The following is a 9,806-nucleotide window of genomic DNA, read 5'->3' as shown; positions in this document are numbered from 1 at the left end:
AAATATACCAAGTTGTCTTTTTCCTAGGAAATGAAGATGATGTAATAAAAATCTATGAACGTAGTTCAAACTATCAAAGGAAAAAGCCCGTTTGATAATTGTGACCTGATAGAACTTCCTTAACTCGATAAAGGATACTTGGCCTCATTTTTGGTTGCTCTCTTGTTTACTGTCTGTGCTCCCTGCTGCACTGGGAGAGCCAGGAGCGCAGGGGGTGGGTTTTTCTCACCACTGTCTAGCTCATGCCCAGCACCGTCCTTTCCTTGGCACACTGTAAATAATGCTGCATGAATGGTGGACCTTTGGGCTCAGGAAAGCCTTTGGGACTAGGGTGCCCTAGGCGCATCATCCCCCACAGCCAGCAGGATCCACAGCCAGGAGCGCCAGCACAAAGCCTGACGCGTGCGCACTGGCTGCCTGGGCCCTTTGTGACCGGCCGGTAGGTAGAGCGCCTGCGCGAGCCAGAGCCCGGAGGCACGCGAGGGAGTGGGCGGGGCAGTAGGCGTCTGCGCGGTGGCGGGATGTAGGCGGGGCCTGCACGGCGCCGGCGCAGGCGGCGGCGGCCGTGCGGGGCGGGGAAGGGGCGGGCCGGGGGCGGGGGCCACGATGGAGGCGGGGCGGGCCGGGCGAACGGCGCCGCGGGGTTGGCTGTTGCCCTGAGGCTGGACTCAACGGATTCGGGCCGCGCCACCGGGTGAGCTCGCCTCCCGGCCCCAACCCGGAGCCAGCGAGCGAGCGAGGCGGCGCCGCGCGGTAAGAGCCGGGGTTTGGTCCTCTCAGCGGGCGCCCGCGGGCCGGTCTCTCTCCTCAGCGCCGCCCGCGCGGCCAGGCCCAGGCGGCCCCGCAGACCCCGGCGGGCCCGCGCCTGCGCCGTCCCCCTCCCGGGCCCCCAGCCCGTCCCGCGCCTGCGCCGTCCCTTTCCCGTGCTCCCGGGCCGGCCGCCGACCCCCGGCCGCCGGGCCGACGCTGGCTGGTGTTCGGGCCCGGTTGGTTGCGGGCCCCCCGCTCGCCGGTCCCCTCCGAGCCGAGGGGCCGTGTGCGACCCTCGCGCTTTGCTTTGCCCGCGCCCCAGGAGAGGCCGGGCCGACGCCCCATAGCCCTGGTCCCCTGCCCCCGGCGAGGACAGCGCTGCTGCGGGGCTTCGAGGACGCGGCTCCAGGAGCAGGACCGCGGGTGGCGGACCCCCGGCCCCTGTGGGCTCTACTTCTGCCCGGGCCGCGCACCCATCCCCGTCCCGCCCCGCTTCGAGGTCGGCCCCAAGCAGGCGGAATGTCCTTCTTTCTTGAGACCTTGTGAATTGCATCACGTTGGGAATGAATGATCCGGTGTTTTGTTGAGGAAAATTTTCATTTCCCGCAGTCTGGCTTAAGTGGTTAAGTTGAAGACATCATAGTTCATTCTTGGGCAGCTCCCCTGGAAATGAAAAGAAATCAGTTTCCACGTAGTTTCAGCCTATTTATAAGACCAAGTAAGAATTCCTTGACCATTCAAATGCAGAGAACCTTGATTTGTTGATGCCTTTGATAATTTGCTGGCAAGTACGGGAGGGCCCAGGAAAAATTCCCATAAATTCGCCGCCGGTATCGATTCCGGGGAAAGGTGTGTTGTAAAAAGAGCGTCTCAAACCACTGATAATGTTTCCCGCGTTACAGCAGACTTAAGAAACTAAAAAATATTGCGGAGCCCAACAGCGTTTGCTGTCACCCAGGAGGATGCATCTTGAGATGAAATCAGAGCTGTGGGCTTGGTCGATATCAGGAGACGGCAGCATAATACATCTAGGTTTTAAAATAGCCACAGCAGTACAAAGGGCGTATGGTGTGAGGAGAAGTAGGGTATTGATCTGGGTAAAATGTTTTCTATAAAGAAATAGCTGATCCAGTAATTTTGTTCTCTTTTAAATGTCTCCTTTGTCTCTTTGATTTAGCGTACACCAAGCCGAGTCTTTAAAGACTCAGCAACTTCAGGGAGCTGGAGAATGCTTCTTGGTGGCCTGTGTGTACTCTAGATGTGTAGGGATTTTCTTGATGTTGATTTTTAGTAAGAAAGTGAATATTGTGCCATAGAAAAGCTTTATCACTGTGCGCCTTGGTAACAGGCCAAACACCTGAGTGTCAAGTACAGTGTCATAGTGAGCGGAAAGTAGTTATAGTAGTTGTGGTTCAGGTGAAGTTTATATCAAAGTTGTATTTTAAACTTGAACTTTTAGGATGTGTATCTGCAATGGGTCATCTTGAGATGCATTTCTCTGTAGCAGAGGTTCTCTTTGTAACTGACTAGACACAGTACATCATATTTCAGATGACTCGGGCGATAGTGTTGCTTCGACTCAAAATTACTATCAGGGTTGGGTTTTCATAATACCTAAGACTTGCAGTATAACCATATACATATTTAAATCACGTGGCTAAGTGGTACATAGTATTACACAACTGTCCAGCTCAGTAGAGGAACGGTGACACAGTGTCAGTAGGCTAGAGAAATTCTCTTGGCTTTATGGCTTTGGCAAGTCAGTTTTCCTTTCTGGACCTTCATTTTCCCATTTGTAAAATGAGGGAGTGGGGTGAGGAGATGGACAAAGGAGCTTGAGTTTTAACGTTTAATGGATTCTTGCCTACAGAGGCTTCTTCAGCCCTGGGTAGAACTGGGTGTTCTCACCAGTTCCATGATATTGTTTGTGGTCCCTCCTCAAAGATGGGGAGCGGGGGCATCATAAAGTTGGTGAAAACAAATCTTGGAGACTCTTGGTCAGGCCCCCGAAATGGAGCGTTGAGTGGGCCTTAGCGTATTGAGAAAAACAAGGACAATGTGGGGAGTTTTTCATAAAACTAAATTTATTCAGTTAAAGGACTGTCCTTTCCAGGAAAAGTGACTTTTTCTTGGTGTGTTGATAGTAAATAGTGATATTTGATGTTGATAGTGAATGGTGATATTTGATGATAGTAAATGGTGGTATTTGATGATGATAGTAAATGGTGGTATTTGGTGATTGTAAATTGCAAATTTTGCAAGGTTGGTTATCTTATTTTTTTAAAGATTGGCACCTGAGCTAACATCTGTTGCCAATCTTTTTTTTCTTCTTCTTCCCCCCAAAGCCCCCAAGTACATAGTTGTATATTTTAGTTGTAGGTCCTTCTAGTTCTAATGTGTGGGATGTCATCTCAGCATGGCTTGATGAACCGTGCCAAACTCTGGGCTGCCGAAGCAAAGTGTGCAACCTTAACCACTTGGCCACAGGGCCGGCCCCCAAGGTTGGTTATCTTATCACAATAAGGTATTTTTAGAAGTAAAGAGAGCCTAGAATCAATTAGTCTTTTTTTTCCGATTACTTTATTGAAGTCATAATTAGAATCTCTTGTTTTGTTGTTGTTGTCCGGGAGTTTAGGAAAAAGTTCCTGGGACTTTTGCTTTTAAGAAGATTAAAATAGAGATTTTTTTAAAAAATAGCAAGTCTGATACTTTGTGGTCATTTGTCAAAATCCACAGGCACTTGAGAAAGCTCTGTTAAATTTGCTTGGTGTTAAAAATGTTCCTGTTCTGATCATCCTTTCCTACTGGATAGAAAATGTCAGGATTTTTTTTTGTATGTGCTTGTGCCAACAAAATAAGCCTAGGCAGGGGAATTCCTCCTGGTGGTTGGAACTGTTAGTACTGAATAGACTGGCTGTGGAGGTAAAGAACCCCCGTGGGGTTCTCTGTCAGTTCAGAAATCATTTCATACTGTGGCCTGAGTCATGAGCATCAAGAAATTAGGCTCACAGATTTTATTTCAGATATGCTGAGGGCGAGAAGTGGCTGTGGTCTGTTCTGAAGTGAACAGATGATCTTTGTGTCTGTGAAGTCTTTGAAATTCATCCTGCTCTGCTGATAGCAGATAAGATTTAGAGTTATTGTAGATCCTTTTTTTTTTTTGTACTCACAAAACTACAATATATCAAAATCTGTCAAACATGCGTTTTATGTCTTTTGAGTTAAAATTAATAATGCGATCTCTTAATTCTTCATAAAACTCATTTCAGCATTCAGAGGACTAACTGCTCTCAGCTACCTCTGACTTCTGTTTTCAAAAGATAATTTGGTAACCCCATGAAGAAAACTTGTCCATGAGAGAGGGAAGAGAGTGTAGATCTGTTAACAATGTTTTTCCTGACCTTTTCCCACCTCTTTGCTGTAGTTCTTTTCTTTATTTTTTGGTTAAATCCAGAGGTTTGCTCCTGCCTCTGTCTTTTCAAAATGTTAATCTGTTCATGGTCACCAGCTCCCCCAACCCCCCACAATTTAAAATCCTTCGACGACTTCCACTGTCTTCCTAATCAGATCTACTGGTCCCTAGCTTGGTATCAAGGACCCTGCATCCCTGGGCTCTGGCCTCTACTCTCCTCTTTCTATGTGCTTCATTGAGCTTTGCTGAACAACCTGTGGTTCCTTGAACTCTCTCTGCGCTCTCCCTGTCTCCCTCTGCTGGAATGTTCTTCTCTCACTTCGTCCAGTTATCACCTTCAAAACTCAGCTCAGGGTTATCCTGTCTCCTGTGGACTTGTCCAGCACCCTGTCCAGTTAGGGTTTGGCACCCTGTGTTTTTGTCTGCTCCCCCTACTACCTGGTGACACCACAGTGCATGGCAGAGTGTGCGGCTTGATGGAAAGTTGTTGCATCTGCGAGGTGCGTTAATGTGCTAGGCACGTCAGCGCCACTGAGGCAGTGTGTCACTTAGTCCCTGCCTTTACGGAGCCTTCCACCCCAGGTGCACTTGACCTCGCCAGCCGTGTGACACCTCCTAGTCATGCACACCAACTTGCAAAGTCCATTCAGTTGTATCTTAGTGTCTAATTCAAATCTTATTTCTTGAAGGAGGAGACTCTAATGTCTGTTTTATCATCCAGAAACCAGGGGGCATCGTCTCTGTTCCTCCCTCTGGAAGGAATATGCATTCAGTGCATATTGCTTCCCTTTTTCCCCTTGCGTACCTTCCACCTTGGGTATTTTTTTCCTTTTTATTTGATGTGTTTGGACAGTAAAGGTTTAAGAGATTAAGATATTAAATGTCAAGTTTGTCTATTGTGCATATAGCCTAGGGAAAACAGAAAAGTTAAAGGGGAAAAATGCTTTGTCTCTTTAAAAAAAAAAATAAAGCCCTATATTACACTTCTTTTTTTTTTTTTTTTTAGGATTTTATTTTCCTTTTTGTCCCAAAGCCCCCCAGTACATAGTTGTGTATTTTTAGTTGTGGGTCCTTCTAGTTGTGGCATGTGGGATGCTGCCTCAGCATGGCTTGATGAATGGTGCCATGTCCGCGCCCAGGATTTGAACTGGCGAAACCCTGGGCCGCCGAAGCAGAGTGCGCGAACTTAACCACTCGGCCACGGGGCTGGCCCCTGTACACTTCTTTTTAAAAGAACTGTGCTTATATAAAAGGAGAAAAAAAGAACCTGGTTAACTTAGGAAAGAGGCATGCACAGAAACTGGCAGCAGTGTTAAGGTTTGTTAAGAAATATCTGTTAAAAATTAAAGTTGTTCTTTTCTTCCTCTTTCCCTTCTCAAGTTCTTGGGAAAGATCCCGACTCAGCCGTTTTCAGTGGCGCCTCTTCCATTGGGAATTCCCAAGGCCGTCTGTCGGGGCTGTTTTTTCCCCAGAACAGTCACAGTGAACACTTTCTCCAAAGAGATGCCTCTTTTCTCCCACTTAGGAGACACCACCATCCTGAATAGCACTCCCTTCTTTTCCTGGAAGCGTCTCCTTGTTATGGATTGGTTCTACCCCGCCAGGCGCAGGAATTCTTGAGCAGGAGCTAGTGAATTTTCTTCTTGCATACTTTTTTTTTTTAACTTTGGTGGGTTTGGGCCAGTCTTAAATCTTCTGTCCCGTGTTCTCGTTCTTCTCCCTTTCTGGCCGTCTGCATTTTCTGCAAACTCCATTGAATCATTACAGTTACTCAGCTTTGCTTCCTTTCCCCCTTTATGAATTACCTGCTGGATTTTTAGTCCTAGTGCCCTCATTTTTATTCTTTACACTCACCTCATTCACACTTACTCACCCTTGCTCAATCCGCCACTGAAGGCCTCCAGCCTTGGGGTTGTTTAGTTTTTGTTTAGCTCCTCCTTCTTGCCTCAACCCTTGTCTCCCTTTCCCCTCCATTCTCTATTACCAGGATTGTCAACCTTTCATACCATTCTTCATCATTTATGTATTCATTTGCGAACATGTATAGTTTTTTTTTAAATAACAGCTTTATTAGATATAGTTCAAATACTATAAAGTTCACTCTTTTTGAAGTGTACGCTTAAGTGGTTTTTAGTGTATTCACGAAGTTATGCATTGGTCCATTGTCTGATTCCCGAACACTTCATTACCTTAGAAAGAAAGCTGATACCCGTTACTCCCCATTCTCCGCTCCCCTAGCCCCTGACAATCACTAGTCTACTTTCTGTCTCTGAATTTGCCTGTTCTGGATATTTCATGTAAATGGAATCATGCAGTTTGTGGCCTTGTGTCTGGCTTCTTTCATTTAGCATAATGTTTTCAAAGATTATGTTGTAGCATTTATTAGTACTTCATTCCTTTTATGGCCAAATATAGTCCATACTTTATTCATTAGTTGATTGACATTTGTTTTTTTTTTCCCTCCCCATTTTTTGGCTGCTAGGAATAATGCTATAAACATTCATGTACACGTTTTTGTGTGGACACTTGTTTTCAGTTCTCTTAGGTGTGTACCTAAGAGTGGAATCAATGGGTCATACGGTAGCCACGTTAAACTTTTTGAGGAACCACGAAACTGTTTTCCAAAGTGGCTGCAGCGTTTTAGATTCCCACCAGCAGCGTATGAGGGTTCCAGGGCCTCCACTTCCTCATCAATGTATGGGTTTTTGGGATATACTTTTTAAAAAATGGGATGTTTTTGCTGTTTGTTTTCTTCTCTTAATACTTCTGGAAATTCCATTAAATCAGCTGGTATCACTCTGACTCATTATGATGAATGGCTTCATAGTAATATTCCATAGTATAAATATACCATTTATTAATTCAGTTCAGCAGATGTTAAGTGGCTGTCATGTGCTAACTACTGTTCTAGGCTCTGGGGCAACAGCATTGAACAAAGCCAGCAAAAGCCCCGCAGAAAGTAAAGAAGTAACACAGCATGGAGTTTTACCAGCGCAGTCTGGGTCTGTGGCAGCTTTCTGAGTAGGGTGTGATGTGGGCTCGGCGAGCCGAGGAGTTGAAAGAAAGATTTCTTGGACTCTCAAGGTCTGGCAGTAGTGCTCTTTTATTCAGAGAATAACGTGGTGACAGGGCCCATGGGCAGTAAGAGCTGCAGGCATGGGGACAGGGCCCATGGGCAGTAAGAGCTGCAGGCGTGGGGACAGGGCCCATGGGCAGTAAGAGCTGCAGTGCGTTGAGGGTTAGAGCTAAATTTATAAGGCATAGGTATGTGAGTTATTTCTCCACAAGACAAAGGAAAGATCATGAAAAAAATGGTTAAAATGGTAGCAGTGTAGGTAGGGTCTGGTTATCTGGTGGTCCTATAACTTTAGATAAGAGATCAGCTCAGATCAGATCAGGACGTGCTCCTCCCCACCCCAGGATGATATAGATCAGTATGTAGGGCAGGACACCTTGGGCTTCTCTCCCTGGGGCAGCCTTGATCCTCATCAGTGTATATGAAGTATCAAAGGCTAGATTATCCCAAGTGTTGTTACGTGTTACTGTAAGGCAGTATTAGTATTAACCACCTTGCAAAAAAAGATTAAAAATGTTAAAATTACCTTGCAGGTGAAAGTGGAAACATTTTCATAAAATAAAGAATAGGAAAAAACCCACAACTGGTTAATATGAATATGAATTTTTCTGAGCGATAAACTGATGAGCCTGAAAAATGAGTGTGTAAGTCCTTCGTAGCAAAGTTTGCACATTTATAAATTGTATCCAAATCCTCTTACTCTGGGGATAAGTAATGGACACCCTTCACCAAAAGCCAGGTAAGGTGTATGTGTTGGAAGTTTCTGATGGTTGCAGCCGAGAGGACTTTTGGGGGACGTGGCAAAACTTTCAGGCCCATTCAGGAGTCTTGTTTTGTTCCTGAACTTTTATGTATTTATTATATGGCCCTATGAATTATTGAGATTGTCCTTACACTACAGCCTACTTTAAATTATTCATGTGGATGCTTTGGGAGAATAATCTGGGTCATCTAGAGTGGTTAGGCCTGGAGGCAAAAATGATGTCCTCCCACAAGGGTGGATTTATATTGATATGCAGCCTGCTTGGGCCTGTGCTAACCTCTTTGTTGGCCCTAGAAGTAATGCAGTTAAAATAAACATTTCTCCTCTGATTTTTTTTCTGATATTTGATTTTGAAATAAAGTTAGAAACTCACACTTTAGGGGGCCGGCCCCGTGGCGGAGTGGTTGGGTTCACACGCTCTGCTTCAGTGGCCCGGGGTTTCTCCGGTTCCGGATCCTGGGCATGGACATGGCACTGCTTGTCGGGCCTTGGCTGGGGTGGCGTCCCATAGGCTACAACTAGAAGGACCCGCAACTAAAAATATACAACTATGTACTGGGGGGCTTTAGGAGAAGAAGAAAAAATAAAATCTTAAAAAAAAAAAAAGCACACTTTAGACGCACATTTACTCAGCCTTCCTGTTACCCATCCAAGTCAAAAGTTTGCTCAGCCAGACCCAGCTCAGTCATGATAGAATGCAAATCATTTGTGAAGAATCAGAATTTCACTTTAATGAATAAAATACTATTTTTTTTTAAAGATTTAAAAAAAAAATTTTTCCTTTTTCTCCCCAAAGCCCCCCTGGTACATAGTTGTATATTTTGTTTTAGTTGTGGGTCATTTGAGTTGAGCATGTGGAACGCCACATCAGCATGGCCCAATGAGCAGTGCCATGTCCACGCCCAGGATTCGAACCAGCAAAACCCTGGCCTGCTGAAGCAGAGCATGTGAACCTAACCACTCGGCCACGGGGCCACCCCCTGAAATACTATTTTGCAAAAGAAGTTTCTTGGTATTTCACTTAGTAACTTTCCTTGTTTTTAAATTAAAAAGAAATGCAACCTGCAAGTTTATGTTAAAGTAGTATTTTTGTAGGTCTAGTGTAGAATATAACTGTCAACCAGGATGCTATCTAGCTGTGCTAGGATTCTTATTTTTTTTTGTGAGGAAGATTGATCCTGAGCTAACATCTCTGCCAGTGTTCTGCTATTTTGTATGTGGGATGCCACCACAGAGTGGCTTGACGAGCAATGTGTAGGTCTGTGCCCAGGATCCGAACCCGTGAACCCTGGCTCTGCTGAAGCAGCACATGTGAACTTAACCACTATGCCACTGGGCCGGCCCTGTACTGGGATTCTTAATCACCTCCTCTCCTGCCTCTGCCTCTGCCTCTCCTTCCCCTGCCACAGATATGCTTAGTTGGTTTGGGTTCCAAAAGTTTGTTTATAAAGTTAATTTCATTCATAAGGTTCATGAAGTTTATGTTAATAGTACTGTGGAATCTAATGAGCATCCACAGCAGCATAGTTGAAGTTGGAAAAGCCTACATTTTGGAGCTGGCCTGGTGGCGCAGCAGTTAAGTTCGCACGTTCTGCTTTGGCGGCACGGGGTTCGCGGGTTTGGATGCCAGGTGCTGACATGACACTGCTTGGCAAGCCATGCTGTGGTAGGCGTCCCACATATAAAGTAGAGGAAGATGGGCATGGATGTTAGCTCAGGGCCAGTCTTCTTCAGCAAAAAGAGGAGGATTGGCAGCAGATGTTAGCTCAGGGCTAATCTTCCTCAAAAAAAAAAAAGCCTACATT

General features: G+C 45.7%; 1 protein-coding gene across 6 annotated transcripts in view; it reads left to right on the top strand.

Moving 5' to 3' along the window:
• Positions 1-624: 624 nt before the first annotated feature.
• SPECC1L (sperm antigen with calponin homology and coiled-coil domains 1 like) overlaps positions 625-9,806 on the top strand; it is a 135,774-nt gene continuing 126,592 nt past the window's right edge. For 3 of the 6 annotated variants that reach the window (XM_046639736.1, XM_046639735.1, XM_046639734.1), the window contains exon 1: positions 642-753. The gene's annotated coding sequence lies outside the window, so the exon portion shown is untranslated. Of the gene's footprint in view, positions 754-9,806 lie in introns of all 6 variants that reach the window. The other 3 variants (XM_046639737.1, XM_046639733.1, XM_046639739.1) reach the window with 2 other exon arrangements.

Source organism: Equus quagga, chromosome 15 (assembly GCF_021613505.1).
Source record: "Equus quagga isolate Etosha38 chromosome 15, UCLA_HA_Equagga_1.0, whole genome shotgun sequence".
Classification (NCBI taxonomy): Eukaryota; Metazoa; Chordata; class Mammalia; order Perissodactyla; family Equidae; genus Equus; species Equus quagga.
The sequence above is the reverse complement of the archived record's forward strand: the minus strand, read 5'-3'. Positions and strand labels throughout refer to the sequence as shown.